Here is a 24,964-nt window from a genome sequence, read left to right on the forward strand (position 1 = left end):
AGATTTGTTCTGGATACAAAGAAAAACCCAAAGGTAACCTCAGGAGCAATACAGGGTGCTCTTGAAAAAGATGGTGTGGTTGTTTCAAGGAGAACAATACAACGATACTTGAAAAACAAAAAATGAGCTGCATGGTTCAGTTGCCAGAAAGAGGCCTTTACTGCACCAATGCCTGGTTACAATATGCCTGATGACACCTTGACATGCCTCACAGCTTCTGGCACAATAATCTGGCGTGACAAGACCAAAATAGAACTTTATGGTCACAACCATAAGTGTTATGTTTGGTGAGGGGTCAACAAGGCCTTTGGTGACAAGAATACCATCCCCACTGTTTTGGGGGTGTGTGAGCTCTAAAGGCACAGGGGACTCATGAAAATTGATGGAAAGATGAATGCAGTAGGTTGTCAGAAAATACTGGCAGACAATTTGCATTTTTCTGCACGAAAGCTGCGCTTGGAATGCTCTTGGACATTCCAGCATGACAATGACCTTAAGCACAAGGCCAAGTTGACCATCCAGTGGTTACAGCAGAAAAAGGTGAAGGTTCTAGAGTGGCCATCTCAGTCTTCTGACCTTAATATCATCAAGCCACTCTGGGGAGATCTCAAACATGCAGTTGATGCAAGACGACCAAAGACTTATAACATGGAGGTATTTTGCCAAGATGAATGGGCAGCTATACCACCTGCAAGAATTCAGGGCCTTTATAGACAACTATTACAAAAGACTGCATACTGTCATTGATGCTAAACGGGTAAGTCACAGCATTAACAACTAAGGGTATGCAGACTTTTTAACAGGGGTCGATTCATTTGTTTACTTCTTACTATGTTTTGTTTTATGATTGTGCCATTCTGTTATGACCTACAGTTGAAGAAGAATTCCATAGAGATTCCCAAAAATGAAAAGAAATGTGTTATTTTCCTTGCATGTCCCCTTCGGATCTACAGCAAATTTCATGTGCAAAGTAGATTTTCCTTTAGTAAATAACCCCCTGTATCTGCATGTTTCTGATTGCATCTTGGCAAAGATCCAGGCTGAACTATTAAATAACCATATTTCTTGATCATGTTGTATTTGATGCTAGCACTCTCCTTTCTTTAACTATGACAAGACTTTGGTGGGAGGAGGGAGAGGTCTCTCTATGCAAATTGAACCTTTTCAGATATGACAGCTCCCTTATGCAAATTTCTCCCACAAAATACAAGACAGTGCAGTTAGCAACTATGATATAATTTGTAGAGGTATTGTTTTGAAATACTATTGTTATGTGATAATACATGCTGTGCTACTGTTTAGAAACCTTTTAATGCATAGTTTGTAATTATATATACATATGGAGTTTGCCATTATTGCTCATTACATATGCAAACTTTGCTTTCTGGTATGCAGTGCTGTACAATACTGTTCTTTCTCATAATGCGGGTCTGTTAATTGGCCAACTGATTGGAAACAATGCACTTCTTGTCTGGCAGACATTTGCACCAAAAAAGAAGTAGTTAAAACCCAATACCACTCCCCACCCTGGGCCCACGGTCTTTCCTCCCCCTCCCACTAACTTGTCTCCTATTATAAGCTCCAGGTGGAGCACCATGCAGTTTGGTACGTGTGAAAAAGTGCCCTGTTTTCTGGGGTTGCTGTTAAGAACTAATGGTTCCCCCCGCATGTTTGCTATAGTGCATCGCATTTCAGTGTGTTAGGAAACAGCACAATTTTGCACTCATTCCTGATATGCAGAGATGTGAACCTAGCTTTCATACAGCAAAACTATTATATAAGAGTAAGGCCAAGTTTACACTTGCAGATGGGGGGGCAGTTAAACCACATTTTTACCTCTCCCAACTGCCACTTTTTTAAAACAGGAGTAAACCCATCCATAAAACAGTTTGATTTCCGGCACGTGCCGGAAATGTAACACTCCCATTGGTTGTGCTCTCAACCAAACTGTCAAACCATCCAATAGCTGGTGTCATAACTGATCACATGTGCAGCATCATGGCAGTTGTAGAAGTGTAACAGTGGCAGCTTCCTTGGCTGAAAATGATAGGGGGGTTTACTTACACTTTAACCACTTGCTGACTGCCAAATGTTCAAAAATTACTTGGCTGCAGCTTGTTTTAACAAACTCAAGACTGCATCTGCAGCCACGAGTTTGGTGCAATTTTTTACAGTCAGCGATTGGATGTTCAATAAAGATGATCTGGACAGCTCTACAGCCACAGCCTGGAACACAGCTAATAAAGCATGATCTGTTTCATTCATTGCGTTAGAGGGCAGGGAAGACATTAGAGGTCTAATGGATCCCTGATGTCTCCATAAAGGTACCTGTCATGTGCCCAAAGCTATCACATAGGGGGCTTCTTAGCCCCCTTGTGATAGAAGTAAAGTCAAATGAAAGAAAAATGAAAAAGTTAAAAAAATGTTTTAAATAAAATAAATAAAAGTAATTTAAAAAAATTGACCACAATGCATTGCGGCACTGAACAGTGCATTGCATGCCCTGATTGGCTGAAGCAAGGAAAGCTTCAGCCAATCAGGGCACAGAGCACTGTCAGAGTCATGATTGGACACTGTCATCATGACTTTATCCAATCATGGCTCATTCCCGCCCCACAGTATAAAAGTATTCTTTCAATGGCAGCCATTTTCAGTGTAATTTTGGCATGGAGATAGATAGAACAAGGCTCTCTTCAGGGCTGTTAGTTAGTAAGCGTGCAATACTGTGCTATTTTGCTTCAATTGTCAGTGTAGAATATTAGTTTAGTGTCAGTCTAGGGATAGTGTGAGTGTAGTGAGGAGGACCATCATTCAGCTTTGCATAGTGTGCATCTAGAGTACGGACAGCTCAGATAGTTTCACTGTAGTGTAGTGAGACCGTGTCATTCATACATACATTGGGTTAGAGTAGGGACAGCTCAGATAGTTTTAGTGTAGTGTAGTGAGACTGTGTCAGTAATCTTTATATTAGGGCACAGAGTATATAGGGCACAGATTATATAGCTAGAGTAGGGACAGTTTAGATAGCATCAGTGTAGTAACGGTTGAACACCGTCTATTTGATTGCGTTACTGCCAGTTTAACGCCATTAAGTTCTGTGTGCGTTACTGCCAATTTAACGCCATATAGTTTTGTGCGTTACTGCCAGTTTAATGCCATATAGTTTTGTGTGCATTACTGCCAGTTTAACACCATATAGTTCTGTGTGTGTTACTGCCAGTTTAACGCCATATAGTTTTGTGTGCATTATTGCCCATTTAACGCCATATAGTTCTGTGTGCGTTACTGCCAGTTTAATGCCATATAGTTTTGTGTGTTACTGCCAGTTTAACGCCATATAGTTTTGTGTGCGTTACTGCCAGTTTAACGCCATATAGTTCTGTGTGCGCTACTGCCAGTTTAACACCATATAGTTTTGTGCATTACTGCCAGTTTAGCGCCATATAGTTTTGTGCATTACTGCCAGTTTAACACCATATAGTTTTGTGTGTTACTGCCAGTTTACTTCTGTGTGCGTTACTGCCAGTTTAACGTCATATAGTTTTATGTGAGTTACTACCAGTTTAACTCCATTTATTTCTGTATGTGTTACTGCCAGTTTAACGCCATATAGTTCTGTGTGCCTTACTGTCAGTTTAATGCCATATAGTTTTGTGTGCATTACTGCCGGTTTAATCCCATATAGTTTTGTGTGCGTTACTGCCAATTTAACACCATATAGTTCTGTGTGTGTTACTGCCAGTTTAACGCCATATAGTTCTGTGTGCGTTACTGCCAGTTTAGCGCCATATCGTTTTGTGCGCTACTGCCAGTTTAACGCCATATAGTTCTGTGTGCGTTACTGCCAGTTTAACGCCATATAGTTTTGTGTGCATTACTGCCAGTTTAACACCATTTACTTTTGTGTGCATTACTGCCAGTTTAACGCCATATAGTTCTGTGCGTCACTGTAAGTTTGGGGCATTATCTTGCAGTATATTATAGTGTATCCGTGGAGTGTGTCTGTGTTTTGTGAGTACTCAAATTAAAGTGCACCAAACACCTCTTTACATTGATTAAAGTGCATCTACGTACAGATTTCAACTTCTTCTTTACATTTGCTTATAAGCACCACCCCCTCCCTCCCAATAATGTCTGGGAGGACAACAAGGAGAGGCAAACGTTCCCATGGCACTGTAAGGGGGCCAGCAACAAATGTGTCCACAGGCAAAGGTGGACGTGGTGGTCAGTCCTCAGGCAGGGCATCATTTCCTCTGTTTACTGAGTTTGCCCATGTTATCAAGCCACAGCATGCAGAGGAGGTGGTGGACTGGTTTACTAAACCTTCCTCATCCTCTGTCACGCAAGCAGAAACAAGTGTGCAGTCCCCTGCAGTTGCCAGAGTGGATAAACCTGCCTCCTTGTCCACATCTATTCCTTCCATAGCCCCAACATCAGCCATTGAGGAGTCAGCTGAGTTATTTGACCACAGCATCAGCCGATTGCTCCTTGATGATGTCCAGCCATTACTGGATTGTTCTGAGGTTGAGGATGACAGGAACATGAGCCCAGAGAGAGGGAGGAACACTGGTAGACAAATTGGCATTCATGTTCCCCAAGCCGCAGCGTATTGCCAAGTTGTCTCCAGTGGTAATGATGAAGATGGAGGAGATGATGATGATGATGATGAGGTCACTGATGCGACTTGGGTGCCAGATAGAGCAGAGGAGGAAACTGAAGGTGAGGCAGCACAACCCCAAGGAGGCTGACATCAAGAAAAAGTAGAGAGCAGCTACCCTATTCCATCACATTCTGCAGCTGTTATCTCCTGGCCACTCCCCAAAGCTCAGCTGACTGGGCCTTTTTCAGCACATCTGCAGCAGATCGCACTGTTGCTATCTGCACACTGTATTCTTAGGCACATCAAACATGGCAAAAACACCAACCATATGCATATCATTGCAATTTTTTTTTGCCTTCATCAAGAGCACCTCTATAGGGATATGGTGGGAAGGTGCCCTCAACACCCAAAGAGTAATTTTACTGCACCTGTTTGATAGGTGCATATCATTGCAATTTTTACAGCAATGCCAATTCTTGCTTTCATCAAGAGTACCTCTATAGGGTTACGGTGGGAAGGTGCCACGACACCCAAAGTCCAATTTTTACGCACCCATTACTTCTATACAAAGTCAAAGTAACACCAGAATGTATCCAAAAAATCTCTAATCTTGTTCCCAGTGCACTACATTGTGGCCTCATCATACACACTGGCTCCCCAGCTGTTGCTGAGCAAAATAAAGGCAGCTTGCAGGGAAAATGTCATTTTTTTGGCTTTATAAATGCAATTATTGCTGCAGTAGATTCTATATATGGTACAGATCTGCCACTTTACAGGTAGACTAAGGGGACCCCCCAGTCACTATCATGGAAGGAATTTTTTTTATTTTTAGGCTTTCACTTTAAAAATCAAAAAATCACTGCTCATTTAAAAATGATGTTTTTCACAAACTTTTTTTATTGATACAAGTCCCCCAGGGCAGGACCCAGATCCCTATAACCATTGTATGCCCAATTACTTGCATATTAGCCTTCAAAACGGGCACTTTTGATTTTTGAAGTTCAGGTCCAATGGGGTTCGTTATTCGTGTCCGAAATTTCGCGGTGTTCGGAAGTTCTGGTGCAAACCAAACAGGGGTCTGTTCAGCCCATCCTTATATGCAACCAGTGATTACCCCCTGCATGTGAGGTATCACTGTGAACATCAGAGGGAGAGCAATAACTAGAGCCATCATTGATGAGTAACTCTACAGTATTTACCTGTAAAGGATTTTAAAGCATCAGCTATGAAACATTTTCTGTACTGTAGTTTGTCCCCCTTTCATGGGCATACACAATTTTGAGTCTTTACATGTTTGATCACTATTTACTTGACACAACAATGTCTTTTATATTTTGCAAATAAATTGTGTTTGATAAACAGCTGCTTGAATATCGTGTAACATTAAAAATTGCACCACCCACCATTGTATTCTCCAGGACCTCTGCTGTCACAAAATACACTACATTACCAAAAGTATTGGGACACCTGCCTTTACACGCACATGAAATTTAATGGCATCCCAGTCTTAGTCTGTAGGGTTCAATATTGAGTTGGCCCACCCTTTGCAGCTATAACAGCTTCAACCCTTCTGGGAAGGCTATCCACAAGGTTTAGAAGTGTGTCTATGGGAATGTTTGACCATTCTTCCAGAAGCTCATTTGTGAGGTCAAGCACTGATGTTGGACGAGAAGGCCTGGCTCGCAATCTCCGCTCTAATTGATCCCAAAGGTGTTCTATCAGGTTGAGGTCAGGACTCTGTGCAGGCCAGTCAAGTTCCTCCACCCCAAACTCACTCATTCATTTCTTCACAAATGCGCTTCTAGAAGAATGATCAAACATTCCCTGTTGCTTTTGATGTGTAGCAGCCCCTGTTGACTGCAACCCATTCAAGCGAACGGAATTGTGCTGCAACTGCCCTGCAACAGCATGTAATGTAGAACGGTGATGCGGAATTACTGTATAGAGTTAAAGCAGGTGGTGAGGAGGTGGCATTTTGCCCCCTTATTGTCTGTCAAATGTCATGTAAAAGGAGATCTACAGTGGATTGCTTTTCAGAGGGCAATGCATGTGTAAATGAACCTTAAGCGTGTAAACATGTGAAAGTCACTTCAAAAATTACTTCTAGGTAAACACTGATATCATAAGTCAAAGTATGTCAGTAGAAAAAATACTGTGCGTTCTTTTTAAGAAAGTCAGCATGTGCACAATGTCATTTAGTCCTTTGCAGATGTGGGCAGCCAATTGTAAGATGCTAGGGGATGCATGCTTCCATTCAGAACAAAACAAACCTTTTTTGTAGGTTCATTGGCTACCTGGCTCCTAGGATTTGTCCATTGATATCCTGGCAGTCTTTATCAGGGAAGCTCTTGACTGACTCTACAAACATTTCAGCTGCTATCCTTGTACTACATCTACCACAGGCTATAATATTAACACAAAGCACATATTTAGTTTCTGTACCCCCTACAGTTTGTAGCTGGTCCCTCCATACTTGAGATCATATTAATTTCAGTCAGCAGATTTCAAAAGGCATTCTGCTGCTCAACGTCTGCTCTATTCTCCCAGTGGCACTATATCTATTGATGAATGTGATGTGGATATCATTAAAATCTGAAAACAACTAATTGTAATGACAGGCACACTGATTATGTTACTATTAAGAGTTTCTTCCTAATTTAAAAAGGTACATCTAAAAAACTCATTTTATGGTTCCACGGTGGGGGGTGCCTAGAATGGAAATTAAAAAAATATATAATAGACATTAATATAGCATTTTTTTCACTGTCTATTACATAATGATACAGTTATGTTGGATATGTTGTGAGGAAGCACTTATAGCAGGCCCTATTCAATTAATATGTTCTACTTAAAGCTGAACTTGAGGCAAATAGCCACTGTATATATACAGTTGCCAAAGGATTCTCTTATCCAAGTAGCCCTGCCAGACAGCACAGCCATGCCCTGTGCCTCTGAAATGACACTTCAGTTCAGCAGTAAAGTCTGCCTTTACCTGCCCCATACTGTGACTCGACAATGAAGCAGCAACAAAATGACTCATGTTTGCCCATTCTGTAAGCATTTACATTGTGACTAACAGTATTGTGCTTAGTACAGTTCTGAGCTTCCCACTTACAGTATGCTGTGCAGGGGACTACAAAGGACTGATCTGTACATAGATTCAGGTACTTATGCTTGCTAAATTTAAAGTGAAACTAAACTCTGTATTAGGTATGTATTGTTAGCTTAAAAAGTACCTTCTACTGTTCCCTGCCTTCTCCAAATCTCCAAAATCTTTTCTTTTTATGTTCGTTCTCCATTGTCCCACACATGGGCTTGCACACAGGGTGTGCCGGATGTGCCTTGGCACACCCTATTTATCCCGTGTGATGCAGATTCCTTTTTCCCTCCCCCCCCCACCCCTATAGCACTGCCAGCTGTGTATACTATGCTTCAGTTTAAGAATGAACAGGAAGCTGTTCAGCACAGAGCACTTCCCATTCATTCACTGCCCTGTGCAGCTGAGGCCGCAGAGAAATAGACTAGTGAATCTCTGAACTCAGTCCCTTTCTCTGTCTCAGAAGAAAGGCCAGTACAGTTTCTCCACCCCAAACTCGCCCATCTATGTCTTTATGAAACGAAAGATTCGCCCCGGGACTTTAAATGAAGTGGGTACCGTTTCCGCCAGTAAACATAACAGTAGTAAATACAGGATATGGTTTATTCAAGTAAAATTGTTTACATGCATAGATATCACCAACAGTTGCCAACTTAAAAGGGAGGAAAGACCACCGTGCTGTATAAATACACACAATTAACACAATCAAGTAATAAAGTGACAAACAATTAAAAGGAAGGAAAAGCAGCCGCTAAAGGTGAGATACACACACTAAACAATCAATAAACAGAGGAAGCAGCGCTATAAACCAAATGAGAAGGAAATAAAAGTGATAAATAAATTAAGTGAATAATAATTATTAATTCATAAAGTTCATGGTCAAATCAAGTGAGTCAATATCAGTTCTAATCAGTGAAGATCTTCAGAGGGTGAGGTAGATGAGGAATCAAAAGCAGGGGTCCCTTTCTAAGCCAGGATTGCAAATAACACTGGATAAAACCTTCACCGCACCACTGTGATATGGATAAAATACGCGCTTACCAACCGGCAAGCTTAGGAAAGCTTGTGACCTTAACCCGGTCGGGGCCTTTCTTGGGATGGAGACACCACTAAATCGCTCCTTAGATCGTGAGTAGCCCACTATCTTCCACGTATAAACAGAGCCTGGATGTTAGGGATACTATACTCCTACCTAGAAGTTGTTCTCACAGACAATGCCCCAAAAAAGAAAGGAAGAGCAACATAGCGTAATCCTGGTTGGATATTTATTAAAAGAAATTAAAAATACACTTACAATGTGTTGGATATATAAACGCATATAGAGCCGGCCGGCTAACACGAACACCCGTCCTGCAGACGGTGGATACGGCACGTCAGCACGTCAGCACGCCCGACGTACGTTTCGTCACACTCTGACGTCGTCTGTGCCCCAGACGACGTCAGAGTGTGACGAAACGTACGTCGGGCGTGCTGACGTGCTGACGTGCCGTATCCACCGTCTGCAGGACGGGTGTTCGTGTTAGCCGGCCGGCTCTATATGCGTTTATATATCCAACACATTGTAAGTGTATTTTTAATTTCTTTTAATAAATATCCAACCAGGATTACGCTATGTTGCTCTTCCTTTCTTTTTTGGGGCATTGTCTGTGAGAACAACTCCTAGGTAGGAGTATAGTATCCCTAACATCCAGGCTCTGTTTATACGTGGAAGATAGTGGGCTACTCACGATCTAAGGAGCGATTTAGTGGTGTCTCCATCCCAAGAAAGGCCCCGACCGGGTTAAGGTCACAAGCTTTCCTAAGCTTGCCGGTTGGTAAGCGCGTATTTTATCCATATCACAGTGGTGCGGTGAAGGTTTTATCCAGTGTTATTTGCAATCCTGGCTTAGAAAGGGACCCCTGCTCTTGATTCCTCATCTACCTCACCCTCTGAAGATCTTCACTGATTAGAACTGATATTGACTCACTTGATTTGACCATGAACTTTATGAATTAATAATTATTATTCACTTAATTTATTTATCACTTTTATTTCCTTCTCATTTGGTTTATAGCGCTGCTTCCTCTGTTTATTAGTTGCCAACTTAAAAAGGTACATAAACAAGGAATATTGGTACATAGCAGGCATAGTACACGGGCATCATACTACCCGACGCGTTTCATCCAGCTCGCTCTTCAGGGGTGGATGTGTGTAATAATGTACCTAGGATGAAAACGTATATATTTGGCAATATGGCACAGTATTAATTATAAAGGTACAGGGTACGAGGAGGAAAGGGAAAGGTTAACCACGTCAGCTCCGGAAGGTTTCACCCCTTCCTGACCAGAGCATCTTTTGCAATTTGGCACTGCACTATTTTAACTGGTATTTGCATGGTCGTGCAAAGCTGTACCCAAACAAAACTGATCTCCTTTTTCCCACAAATAGAGCTTTCTTTTGGTGGTGTTTGATCATCACTGGGATTTTTATTTTTTACAATTGAAAATTGAAAATTTTGAAATAAAATATATTTTCTACTTTTTAGTATAAAAATATCCAATAAACTCAATTTTTGTTATGCATTTAGACCAAAATGTCTTTGGTAAAAAAAAAAATCTCAATAAGCGTATAATTATTGGTTTGTGCAAATGTTATAGCGTCTACAAACTATGGTATATATACTGTATTTATACAGCTTTTACTTTCTGACTGCCTATTTCTTGAGGTGGCAGGGCAGTACAACCCCCCCCCCCAAATTACTCCTTTTTGGAAAGTAGACACCCCAAGAAATTTGCTGAGAGGCATGTTGAGCCCATTGAATATTACATTTTTTTGTCACAAGTGACTGAAAAATGACAAAAAAAAGAAAAACATTTTTTTACACAAAGTTGTCACTAAATGATATATTGCTCACATATGGATTATAGTCAGCGCAGCGCTGGACATAAATCTGAGTGAATAATCAACAAATAGTGATAATACTAATAGTGAGAAGAAAAAGGTAGCAATACAATAATAAATACTATAAGCGATCTATAATAATAATAATAAAATGTGCAAACGTTCATCAATGGAAAAAGCGTGCTCCAAAATCCAAAAAAATAGAAAAAACGGAATAAAAATAAAGATAAAAATAAAAAAAATGTCCAAAAATAATATATAAAGTGCAGAATCACAATCCAATGATCCAAACAATCGCGCCGCCCACCACCAAAGAAAATGGAGGCTTACCAGAAAGCCTGCGACCGCCCTTATTCAGGGGTGTCAAAACAGGCTTAGTAGATCACCGTTGATATCCCTCTTGGAACCGCGGTCGATGTCCCTCTGATTATCTTCAATACCGGCTTCCCAGCAGCAGCAGGAGACAGTCAGGAGAAAAAGGTGGTTCCAGGATGGCTCAAGTGGCCAGTATTCCAGCAAGGATAAACCATAAAAAAGAAAAAGGGGACTCCAATAGTGCAGAGAATCAAGATCGTTTATTGAAGATGACAAGTACTCTGCACAGGATCACATATACAGTGCCCATATACGCTAGCAGTAAAACTGCAGCAAGACAGCAAGAAAAAGTTTTCACCGCCGTTTAAATTAAAAGTGCGCATAAGCGATGCGAGTTCACGTTGTGACCCTACGGCTGTTCGTCACAACTGACGGCATCAGGGGTACGCAATCGCGCAAGCGCATGCGCATTAAATAGCCAGACGGCGCTTGAGAAAACACCGTCATTGGCTAGTTAGATCCAAGCTGAATATTGTAATTGGTTAGCTGGAGAATCCCATTCTAGAGATACAATAGGAGACGCCTGTTATAACCATAAACAGCTGGGGCGACTACCAGGTATATGTAAAATAAAAACAAGCTATCTCAATTAGTGCCATCTAGTGGACATTTATAAGATCTCTAAAAATATATAAACTCAAAAGAAATTTGCTACAGTGTGTTCTTTCGACCACTAAAACCCTGACGGGCATATATAAATACCCTCGATTAAAAGTATTTATTAAACAGTAAAAACGTTATCAAAAATATCACAAAAATAAAATTAAAAAGAAAAGCATAATAAGAAATTAAAAAACATAGTTGACCCCAAGATGTATATTAATGAATATGACTCACATCTTGACAGAAGTAGATGTTATAGTGAAAAACCCTACTATGCAATAGCAGAGGAATTCCTTAGCAAAATCATCATAAAGGCATCTCTACTAATATTATTGTAGTAAAACATATAACCTTAGATGGGGATCCCAAATGAACATACTTTTAGGCACCAAAAGATAAGGAAGCAATAAAGATCAGACCACCAGTCACAAAGAGCAATCTCTTGATCGTAAGTGATCATCCTTCTTAAAATGGGACATCAACTGTTATTAATAAAACAGTTGATGTCCCATTCTATATTCAAGCCATTGGGGGCATGATAACCTAATCTATAGATCCAATTAGTCTCGGATCTAGAAATGGTCCTTTTGCCATTTCTGTCACGCCAATGGGGGACATATTTTTCTATACCAATAAAGGTGGTGCCAGTCGGGTCTCGGTTATGTACAAGATCATAGTGTTTAGAAACACTGTGCTTGTCAAAGCCTTGCCTGATGTTAGTAATGTGCTCACCCAACCTCACATGCAGCACACATTGCTCACACATGCAATGAGTTATATGTGGAATTACACCCCAAAATACATTCTGTTGCTTCTCCTGAGTACAAGGATACCACATGTGTGAGACTATTTGGGAGTGTAGCCACGTACAGAACTCATAAAACCAATCAGGCTTTCTAAGGGACTAAATTGCTCATTTCACTTCCTCACTACCTATCACAGTTTCAGAGGCCATGAAATGCCAAGATAGCGCAAAACACCCCAAATTACCCTTTTTCAGAAAGTAGACACCCCAAGTTATTTGCTGAGAGGCATGTTGAGATCAGAGAGAGCAGATCTCGCTTTTTGTAACGAAGTTTTGAAATTTGAAAAAAGAAAAGAAAAAAAAAAATATTTTTCTTCATAAAAAAATTGTGGCAACAATGAGATCAAATAAACAAATGAGATCTCCAAAATACCCACCATGCCTCTTAGCAAATACCTTTGGGTGTCTACTTTCCGAAAAGGGGTCATTTTGGGGGGGGGGGGGTTTGTGCTATCTTGGCATTTCAGGGCCTGCGAAACTGTGATAGGTAGTGAGGAAGTGAAATGAGCAATGTACGCCCTTAGAAAGTCTGAAGGCGGTGATTGGTTTTCGCGGTCCTGTATGTGGCTAAGCAAACAAAGATTTGGGGGGGCACACCCAAATGCATTAAAGATGGTGCATGTATGTGGCTAAACTGCCAAAAAATCTCACAAATGTGCTATCTCCATACTCAAGAGAAGCAGCGGAATGTATTTTGGGGTGTAATTCCACATATATGCATGTCGTGTGTGAGCAATATATCATTTAAGTGACAACTTGTGTAAAAAAAATAATAATTTTTTTTGTAATTTTCCAGAAACTTGTGGCAAAACATAAAACATTCCATGGATTTAACATACCGGTCAGCAAATAGCTTGGGGTGTCTACTTTCCAAAAAGGGGTAATTTGGGGGGTGTTTGAACTGTCCTGGCATTTTATGCCCAACATTAGAAGCTTATGCCACACATCACCCTCTCTTCTAACCACTTGAAGACCAAGCCTTTTTGTTTACATTAAATCATTTATTTTTTTTGCTTACTTTGAACCCCCAAACATTATACATTTTGTTTGAAGCAGAGGCCCTACAGAATGAGGAGAGAGAAAAAAAACATGTGCCTTTGAGTGAAAACTGTAACATTTAATGGTACATAAGTGTAATATAAACTCACACTGAGGTATGAGGAAACAGGCACATGTTAGTCCAGTAAACCGCTGACATCTGTCCCAGCTGTTTAACGTTCCCACAGCTCACACAACCTGTTGTGGTAGCTGTACTGGCCCGCAGGGTGCTTTGGGATCGGTTAGGATCAAGAACGAGGCTTGGAGAGGAGCTGGAGCTCGATGGAGAGAGCTGGAATGCCAAAATTGACAAAGGAGCATGCACTGTATACACCTTTCTAGTGCACATGCTCCGAAACGCGCTGCGAGCACATCAGTGACGCCATCGCACCCAATGTTGCATTCCAGCCCTCTCCATTGAGCTCCAGCTGCTCTCCAAGCCTCGTACTTGATCCTCCCCATTTGCAAAGCATCCTGCGGGCCAGGACAGCTACCACGTCAGGTTGTGTGAACCGCAGGAACATTAAACAGCCGGGACAGATGTTAGCTTACTGGGTGTTAGTTTACTGGACTAACGTGCCTTTTTCCTCATACCTCAATGTGAGTTTATATTACACTTATGTACCATTAAATGTTACAGTCTTCACTCAGAGGCGCCTGTTTTTCTCTCTTTTTTCACATGTTTGGAGTTTGCTTCCACTTCCCCAACAAGGCTGGCCCTGAAACAGTGGACTGTTCTCCCATTATACTGAGCTGCTTGCTCAAAAGACTACCTTGATGGATTTTTTATGTACTTATCTAGCTGCACCACTACCCAATCTTTTTGCCCTACAGAATAAAATGGTGGGCATTGCAATTTTTTTTTTGCACACAGTATTTGCGCAGCAGTTTTCCAAACACTTTTTTTAATTTTAATGCACAAAAAACACAATATATTGCCTAAATTGTTTGGTAAAATATAAAAGATGATCTTATGCCGAGTACATAGATACCAAATACGACATGCTTTAAAATTGTGCACGCCCATGCAGCGGCGACAAACTATATACATTTTTAAAAGTTCTTAAAGCCTTAACAGGTTACCACTTTAGATTTACAGAGGAGGTCTACTGCTAGAATTACTGCTCTCGATCTGACATTCACAGTGATATCTCACATGCATGTTACAATTGCTGTTTACATACGACATGAGATGAGACAGGGGTGCTTTGATTATTTTTTTTTTAATATTTATTTTGCTTTTTGTTTTATTTTTTACACCGTCCCTTTCTATTTATTTTTATCACTTTTAATGTTATCACAGGGAATGTAAATATCCCCTATGATAGCAAAAGGTAGTGACAGGTACTCTTTTTTGAAAAATTTGGGGTCTATTAGACTCTAGATCTCTCCTCTGCCCTTAAAGCATCTGACCACATCAAGATCGATGTGATAAGATGTTTTCCCAATTTAAAAATGGCACTATTTATATCCAGCGAAACCAAAGTGATGAAATGCTCATAGCTTTTGTTTTCTTAGGCATAGAGATGGTTGGAGCCATTCTGGTCTCCGATTAGATCTATGGTCAGCTGGGGGAACCACCGTCTGTATTCTCAGGTTCCCCGGTGGGACAGGAGAGCCCAAAAAAAACATGGAAGGCAGTGGGAGGGGAGGTCCTCTCGCACTGCTTGTAAAAGCAGTCTAGCGGCTTATTAGCCACTAGGATTGCTTTTACATAAAAGCCAACCACCAGCTGAAAAAACAATACCAAGATAATGCCTAAACCTGCAGGTATCATCCCAGTATAACCACTCAAAGTCCAGCAACAAACCAGTACGTTGCTGGTCCTTGATGAACATATATTGTAATGTCCTTTTTTTCATGCAGCCTGTGGACTGAACGAAAAAAGAGAAGTTAACAGATTCCTCCATTCACATTGATCGATGTGGATGAAGAAATCTCTGCCAGAAAAAGTGTGTGGTATGTCCACCATTAGAATATACCACCCCACATCCACCCACTTCTAATGATGGGCATACATGCAATGTTCTTTTTTTTTGGTTCAGCCCAATGATCAATGTGGATGAAAAAATCTCTGCTAATAAAAGTGAAAAAAAATATATGCCGAAGCATAGGAGTGATCCGCCCTCTGTCAACTCCAGCCCCTATGCTTCAGCATACATGCTCTTTTTTTTTACTGCGGTGGTGAAATCACCTCCTACAGAGCTGTAGTCACTGATTTACGTATGCCGAAAGCAAACCCTGTTGCTGTCAGTATAAACAGATCAGTGCTGCAGCTGAATGCCATAGCTGTAAAGCAAACAAAGGTTAACAATATAACACAGTAACAATAAAACATTCCAATATAGCAGTATAGTATACAGTACAGTAAAACAGAACAAAGGCATACCTGCAAAGCAAACAATGGTTAACAATAAAACATTACTGTATAGCAGTGTAGTATAAAGGACAGTAAAACAGTAAGAACAATTAAATAAAACAACTATTTTCAATTATTTTTTTTTATGTTTTTTTTTAAATGTTTTTGTAACTGTAAGAAACTTTAAATGTTTCAGGCTAGGGTCTCTCAAAATGCGATAGGTATCTAACATCTTTCGAGACCCTGTGTGAATATGTGCCCTAGACTGTGCTGTGCTGTACCCTATACTAATAATCCACTAGTGTGTGGTAGCAACGGAAACAGTCCTGGATGGAGAGACCAGTATGGCCAGGACAGGAGGGACAAAAATAGCGGGTGTCACGTCTATATCCACGTTTGCTACAGACATGACATCTTTTTTGGGGTGCTCTTTGGGTAGAGGTACCAGGGAGGACATCTAGAAAATGCCTCTCATGCAGCCGGCTCACTGCATCTGGATTGGGAAATTAGGCCATAGCACCTTCTGGATACTTAAGGGCTGTGATGATCTCTTTCTGGAATTTCGAAAACAAGTCGGCCAGAATACTTAAAGGACTCATCTACGCGGACATCTTGTTCTGGGATATACAAGGCTGCAAATTTTTGGTTGAAGTGGTTTACGAGGGGCTGAATTTTGTGGAGCCGATCATATTCAGGGTCACCCTGAGGACAACAGAGTTCATTGTCGTTGAAGTGCATAAACCGCAATATTTGCTCGTATCTAGTCCTGGCCATGGCAGCAGAGAATACGGGCATATGATGAATTGGGTCAGTGGGCCAATTTGACCACAACGCATTCTTCTTAGTAATGCCCATGTTGAGGGATAGGCTCAGAAAAGATTTAAATTCGAAAACCGTGATAGGTTTCCATGCAAATTGTCTGGCAACGGTCAAATTTGGGTTTGCAGTGATAAATCCCAGGGGAGTTAAATCTGCTGTTTCCATCTGAATTCCAGGTTGGCCAGTGAATAGGAGGAAAAAGGGTGCTGCGGAATCTGTGCGCTGCCAATCAGGATTTGCAAGTGCATCAGGAAGGGCACTATGGGCTGTACAGGTCTGTGTTTGAATTCTTGGTGGCTGCGGGACACTAACTGTGCTAGCCATCGCACCAGCTTGAACTGCACTTATGGGACTCGCCACATCACTAAGTGTTACTGCATGGTTGGTTTGTGTATGACCAGGATGTACTAGGCCGTTGGTGCTCATCAGTTCACCGGAAGGTAGAGCGGCACTAGTACTGGCACTTTTCTGCATACGAGAATCATGCGAATGTAGCACCTCAGCAACTTGGGAACAGGGTCGGGTACGCCTGACCTTAGCAGGGACCTCTACTCTGTCATCAGAGCTATCTGTCAGGGTGCCACTGCTCTCTACAGGTTCGATTACTGAGCCTGATTTTGACATTGAGGTCTCCCCATCGCTCTCATCTGTCGTACTCAGTATCCTGTAGGCCACTTCACTAGTGTACCTTTCACTTGACATTTTGGCAAATATATTTATAGGTACCTAGTGTGACTCACAGGTACAAAAGCACCCACCTGGTTGTCAAGGACTGTTTGAACCGCTACAAAAAAAAGTAACTGCTAGCGCTAGCAGAGATCAGGCCTTACTCTGCTAATGCTGCAGGTTTTGTGTGCTGTGTATCAGGAGTGGCATTGATCTACTGTGGGGGGGGGGGGCGGAGGGGCAAAACACAGGTGCTGGCAGGTGTTGGGGCTGATCCTGCTAATGCTGCATTTTTGGGAATACTGTACTATTGGGGACGCTAGTATAGTTCTGATCTGATCAAAGATATTGATCCGTTCAGACTACACTAGTAATGGAGATGTATAGTGTGTGTTAGTGTTACTGGCAATCAAGGGGTTAAAATGTATTAGTGAATATGTGGCAGGCAATCTGACACTGTCTAGGATTGACGCTAACTGATGCTAACGCTATTTGGCATCACCCGTAACACTAATACAGTGATCAGATAAAAAAAGGTCTGTTAACCTGTACTAATGACACTGTGACAGGGTAGTGAAAGGGCTAACTGGGTGTGATCAGGGGGTTAAAACTTTATTAGGGAATATATGGCGAGTACCCTGACCCTATCTGGAACTGACGCTAACTGACGATAACTGACGTTAACGCTATCTAGTGTCACCAGTGACACCAATACAGTCATCAGTAAAAAGTCTGTACACTGTACCTAGTGACACTGTGATAGGGAGTGAAAGGGTTAACTGGGGGGTGATCAAGGGGTAAAACATGCCTAACTGTGTGTTCTGGTGTCAGTATAGTGCTTGTACTCACTGCAGATGCTCTCTTCTCTCACACTGGATCTGAAAAGGACTCCAGGAGAGAAGATTGCATCATTTCCTGTGCCTGTGTTTACATTACACAGGCACAGGAGGTTCCACCATTCAACAGAACTGATTAGCAGATCCAGGCCATAAATCATTGGCCTGTACCTGATGACTGATCAGTTCGGGATTGAATCCGATCACCGCCGCGCCTACCCGCCGGCGCAAATCACGTACAGATACGTGATTTCACGCAGAGAGGCTGTCCTGCTGCAGTAAATGTACGTGGGGCAGTCCAGAACAGGTTAAAGAACCCACAAAGGATTCTACACACAGGCAGAAAAACATGGTAAAAAATGTTATTGTGAAAGACATATTACTGGACCAATAAGTAGCAGTGTATATATATGGATTATTTTTGGAGAATAAAGATATTGTTTACTGTCACTTTTAAGGATAGATGCACCTTTTACCAAACTTTTCAGTGTTTTTCAGTATGGCTTACCTCACCCCACAAATCGCAATAGGCATATGCAGACCTTAGATACAGCTTACACATGGTACATGGTATGGTACATGGCTTGCTTTCCCGCCCTTGAGGATTTATAAGTCTGTGTCCCTCTGCTAGTTAAAAAGACATAAATGTGCCCTGCACCTCCTGATCGTAAACAGTCATCAGGAGCTATCAATGACAGATTGGTCAAAGTGATGACGGTGGGGAATAAGCACAAAACAATGCCACCAGCTGTACACATATTGTATATGAGGCAGATAGATATTAAAGCCAATTGTCATGCTGCCACATATAGGAGGCCGGTGGGAAGGGGTAAATAAGTTCTATGGTCACAGCTACATTTTCATTTCATGACATCAGCATTGTAATAACAATACAAATAGGTATTTTTTTAAAAATCCAATATAATTGCTTACTGGCTTTCTGCTTGCCATCTCTTTCAACAGATTCCTGGATTCTCTGCCTGCTTTGCAGCTTCTCCTCCACTATTTACTTGCTGCCTGCAAGCAGTGATTTCTTTACTGAATCTTCCTTCTGAAACTCCTCTGTTGTTCAGAAGGCAGGTTCTGTGAAATGACACAGCAGTGCTTACTCACATGGCACAGAGAATACATGTCAAAGAGTTCAAAGAAGTAAATATGTGGGGATTTAGACTTTGGGGGGCCCAGGACACTTCAAGTTTGGGGCCCCTCAACATTTGAACAATTAAATTATATGACAAGTAAAAAAGTGAACTGAAATGAGCGATAAACCTTATTTGTTCTAAAAAAAAAAAGTAGGTTCCGAAGAAGACACTTGTCTGCTTTTTTTTATTTCAATTTTATTGACTGTAAAAATACACATTACATAGGTAATTGGAACTGGCAAATCATACATCACAGTTATACATCACACTACAATATTTACAAAACGTTTTTCTTCCTGCACTTAGCATCTGCAAAATCTTTAACTAACTCATCAAACTGTATCATCTTGAGGACACTGCTCGGAACAGTCAGTAGGCACAGAGCACTTAGTCTTTCATGGGTCATCATGGTTATCAGACAATTCTTTATTAGTGATAAATTTGATGAACAATCTTTCTCTCGAACAACTAGTGACCATCATGCTCAAATATATTCTAAGAGCTACATTTTTTTTTTTACATATATATAATTCCTTATTCAATTTTTTTCAGTATATAACAAAGCATATGAACAATATAAAACAATAACTATAAGTACAAAGAGAAGAAAAAAATAAATAAATAAACAAACCTGTATTAAAGTAGAGAGCAAATCTAACCATCCGACCTCAGAATAATAACAAATAAACCAGCAATATCACCCATTAGATTCATACGCTTAGAAGTATAGAGCCACACAGTATGCCTAGTAAAAAATATTACTACAATTATTGAGCTGGATTAAATTCCATCAATAACTTAAATTCTTCCTCTATTATACCTTCCCTTCTCTACTTTAGACCAAAAGGAGTCCCCTGGAGGTCACGGGAGAGGGATAAGAGAAAACAAAAAAAAAAACACCAAAAAAAGAAAGAGAGAGAAAAAAAAGGGGGAAAATAAATAAATATAACTTCCCAGTCTCTAAAAAAAGGCTTGAGGTAATTTAATAGGTATCACTTGCATTAGATATAAAATCTGTGGAAGCATTGTCACCTTAAATGCGTTACACCTCCCAAACCATGTAAGGGTAAATGGTTGCCAAAGTTGGATATGTGATCGCATTTTAGATAACAATGGACAAAAATTAATCTCATATAATGAAGCAGTGTCCGGGGTTAATTTAACCCCCAGATATTTAAAAAAAAAAAGACTGAACCCATTTAAACCGATAGAGGCATTGTAACTTTACAATACACTCCGTAGGGAGAAGAATACTGATCGCTTGACATTTAACATAATTTATAGAAAAATTAGACAGATCCTTATACTGAGCAAAACATTGAAATAAACGAGGTAGGGAAACCTCTGGGTCGGTAAGAAAAGATAAAAGATCATCTGCGTACGCAGTGATTTTATGCTCCGTGCTTGAGACCTGTTATCCACTAATCAAGGAATCTAATCTAACTTTACAGAGAAAGGGTTCTAAGGTTAACACAAAGATTAATGGAGAGAGAGGGCAGCCCTGTCTCGTCCCTTTGGACAAATAGAAATACTCTGATCGGGCCCCATTCACCAGCACAGCGGCTGTGGGGCCAGTATATAATGCCTGAATCCAGGAGTGCATTCATGGCCCCAAGCCAATATGTTTAAGGCTAGATTGTAAGAACTGCCATTCCACCCAATTGAAGGCCTTTTTGACATCTGTTGATAGGAGCAAAAATGGTTGGGCCTCCGATCAGACAGAGTGGATCAGATCTATTGCTCTTACAGTATTGTCCCTGGCCTCTCTCTGAGGGATAAAGCCTGCCTGGTCTGTGTGAACAAGATGGGGAATATATGGCAATAGTCTATTCTAAGAACTACATTAACTCCTGGAAAGGTATTCATCAAATAATAAAACTGCCTGTTGAGATGAAGTGAGACATGACTGGAACTTGCAAAGACTGCAAACTGAACAATTTCCTCAAAGAACACAGTACTGAAGTCTCCAGGGAATATAAGTTTCATTATTTTTCTAAAGGACGTCTGGGGACCCCTCTGGCAGGGGGGCTCGGGGCATTTGCCCCTTTTGCCCCTTTATAATTCAACACTGGTGGGGGATCTTTACAAAGTAAGTTCACAAGGTTCAAGATCTTTCAGAGTAAAAGGAGTAGGCTAGAAATAATTTAATACAACGTAGAAACAATTATACGATTTTACATTTTGACCATAGAGATGTTTTAGGAATTTTTAACAAATGCCAACTGGACTAAATGGAGTGTATTATATCAGTACAGTTTTAACCATAAATCTTACTGTCCCCTTTCTGAAGCAATAAAAATATTAATAATAAAATGCATTCACAGCTCTACACATAAATATAGCTCAGAGCTCCTCCATATGCCAGAGATGCCCAAATGGCAACAGTGTAGTCATGGGTTATCCAAGCAATGTCTACGTTCTTGTGACAGTAACTTGTACAATAGGAATTCTAGGCAGAGATGAATGAACAAGACAAATTATTCCTTTTTCAAAGAATTAGTATGAGATATTCTGCCAGCGAGCAGAACCTGGCATCTGTTCAGCGAAAAAGGATTAATGTCTTGTTTTTATTTTACTCGAACATTTCAATGACAAACCGGTATCCATTCAAGTTCAGAGACAGCATGGTTGTTCATCCTGTCACCCTGTGATCACGGGGACCTCCTTTTGTTTGCAGCTGACCCCCTTCATCAGTCTTCCCTTCATGGTGAAGTAGCAGCGATGTAGGGGGAAGTAATATAATTAAGTTAGCACTCTTGACCTGTAGAAGCTGTTGTTTAATGCCACGAATCCCAGGAGGATAATGCAGGTAAATTGGATGAATGCAAACGGATATCAATTCCCCCTGCAATTCATGCTTCAAACACCTTTTAGTAAGATAATATGGCCAGCCAAACGAACGGGAAGATTTTGCTGCTCAGTATTAATCTGTGACTATATTATGCAATTCTTTTCCTGCTAACAATGTATAGGGTGTTACGGGCCCTGTCATCTGACTGTAGAAATGAATTGTAATTGTACATTCAGCCTTTCACAAATGGGTTGATTCCCCCTCATCCATGTTCAACAGGCTCCTTTTATTTTTGTAGTGAGCAGGAAAGAAGCAGAGTGTGCATATAAATGAATGCCATGAGAATGAGCTATTTCATACAAGCATAAAAAGAGCATTCTTTTGGGGAGACTGACTGAAATAAGCAAATATCATATCTTTGTATGCATCCTGGGAGATGGGCAGCTGTGTGGTCATATCTCTTTTAGAGCGCATAAGCGGAACACCATTATCCTGAAGGTAATGCTGACTTTTTCTGTGCTTCCTATCTGCATTAATACAATATCGAGTTTTCATCTCAATTCCTGCTAGTTTAGAGCCAGCACTTTTTTTTTCCAAGAAATGTTTAGGTTAAATTACTCATTGGATCCCAAAACCAGCATAAGCTACCAGAGCTTATCAGTTATCGCAGAAATAACTCAAAATGCAATATATTAGGCATACATCATATTTTCTACAAAGCAGCAAACTCCTTGGTAGCATCTATTTAGACATTAGAAAGCTTTTGAAAGCAGCAATCTCACCAACCTCTCAAAATATGTGTGTCACCTATAATGATTTCAGCTAGGACTAAGGCAAAGCAATTTGATTTTAAAGCCAATAACATTTATCTGTAGATTTGTATAAACATTACATGGAGTAAGGGTCTAAATTATTAAACTGTGCTCCATGCTACAATGATTTGTTTAAATGGCAGAGGTAATATGCCCATGATGGTTATTGTTTATATACGTGTATGCAACATTCGCTATGGTTCTCTCACACTCTATACATTTGTCACAAAGCAATGCAACACTAAACACAACCAAGCTGATTTTTTAAAATGTTTTTTTGTGAATATTGTCAAAGTTAAGGTGTAGATATAGCAATTTTCCCAAGCTTGACCAATGTAAGTACAGTGCATTGAAAAAGTATTCATACCCCTTGAAATGTTCCACATTTTGTCATGTTACAACCAAAAACGTAAATGCATTTTATTGGGATTTTATGTGATAGACCAACACAAAGTGGCATATAATTGTGAAGTGGAAGGAAAATGATAAATGATTTTCAAAATTTTTTACAAATAAATATGTGAAAAGTGCAGCATGCATTTGTATGCAGCCCCCTTTACTCTGTTACATAGTTACATAGTAGGCAAGGTTGAAAAAAGACCTATGTGTGTGATTTTATGTTAGTATTACATTGTATATCCCTCCCTTTATATTGTGGTCATTCACGTGTTTATCTAATAGTTTTTTTGAACTTATTGATGCTCCCCACTGAAACTAACGTCTGTGAAAGAGAAAACCACATCCTTACCTCTCTTACAGTAAAGAACCTTCTATGCAGTTTAAGGTTAAACCACTTTTCTTTTAATTTTAATGAATGGCCACGTGTCTTATTAAATTCCCTTTCAAGGAAAAGTTTTATCCCTATTGTGGGGTCACCAGTACGGTATTTGTACATTGAAATCATATCCCCTCTCGAGCATCTCTTCTCCAGAGAGAACAAGTTCAGTGCATGTAACCTTTCCTCATAACTAATGTCCTCCAGTCCCTTTATTAGTTTTGTTGCCCTTCTCTGGACTTTCTCCAGTTCCAGCACATCCTTCCTGAGGACTGGTGCCCAGAACTGGACAGCATACTCCAGGTGCGGCCGGACCAGAGTCTTGTAGAGTGGGAGAATTATCATTTTATCTCTGGAGTTGATCCCCTTTTTAATGCATGCCAATATTCTGTTTGCTTTGCTTGCAGCAGCTTGACATTGCATGCCATTGCTGAGCCTGTCATCTACTAGGAACCCCAGGTCTTTTTCCATCCTAGATTCCCTAAGAGGTTCTCCCCCCAATGAGTAGATTGAATTCTTATTTTTGCCACCCAAATGCATTATTTTAAATTTTTCTACATTAAACCTCATTTGCCATGTAATTGCCCACCCCATGAATTTGTTCAAATCTTCTTACAAGGTTTCCACATCCTGCGGAGATGTTATTTCCCTACTTAGCTTAGTATCGTCCTCAAATACAGAGATTGAGCTGTTTATTCCATCCTCCAGGTCTTTTATGAATACATTAAATAGGATTGGTCCCAGGATAGAACCCTGGGGGACCCCACTTTCCACCCCGGATCATTCCGAATACTCCTCATTTATCACAACCCTCTGAACTCACCCCTGTAGCCAGTTTTTAATCCATGTACTCAACTTATGGTCCATGCCAACGGACCTTACTTTGTACAGTAAACATTTATGGGGAACTGTATCAAATGCTTTTCCAAAATCCAGATACACCACGTCTATGGGCCTTCATTTATCTAGATGGCAGCTCTGATACCCTTAACTAAAATCTAGTGGAACCAATTGCCTTCAGAAGTCACCTAATTAGTAACTAAAGTCCACCTGTATGTAATTTAATCTCAGTATAAATACAGCTGTTCTGTGAAGCCCTCAGAGGTTTGTTAGAGAACCTTGGTGAACAAACAGCATCATGAAAGCCAAGGAACATAGCAGACAGGTCAGGGATAAAGTTGTGGAGAAGTTTAAAGCAGGGTTAGGTTATAAAAAAAATCCCAAGCTTTGAACATCTCACAGAGCACTGCTCCATCCATCATCCGAAAATGGAAAGAGTATGGCACAACTGCAAACCTACCAAGACATGGTCATCAACTTAATCTAACAGGCCAGGCAAGGAGATCATTATTCAGAGAAGCAGCC

The 24,964-nt window shown here is 40.6% G+C and overlaps 1 protein-coding gene across 14 annotated transcripts in view; it reads left to right on the forward strand.

Moving 5' to 3' along the window:
• The window catches only part of LOC141144787 (poly(rC)-binding protein 3-like), a 1,428,155-nt gene that overhangs the window by 1,084,149 nt on the left and 319,042 nt on the right, over positions 1–24,964 (forward strand). The window contains exon 1 of one of the 14 annotated variants that reach the window (XM_073630811.1): positions 22,288–22,510. The exons of 12 other annotated variants lie outside the window; for them this stretch is intronic. The gene's annotated coding sequence lies outside the window, so the exon portion shown is untranslated. Of the gene's footprint in view, positions 1–22,287; positions 22,511–24,964 lie in introns of those variants that run through there. One more of the 14 variants, XM_073630808.1, reaches the window with a different exon arrangement.

This window comes from Aquarana catesbeiana, linkage group LG05 (genome assembly GCF_042186555.1).
Source record: "Aquarana catesbeiana isolate 2022-GZ linkage group LG05, ASM4218655v1, whole genome shotgun sequence".
NCBI classification, from domain to species: Eukaryota; Metazoa; Chordata; class Amphibia; order Anura; family Ranidae; genus Aquarana; species Aquarana catesbeiana.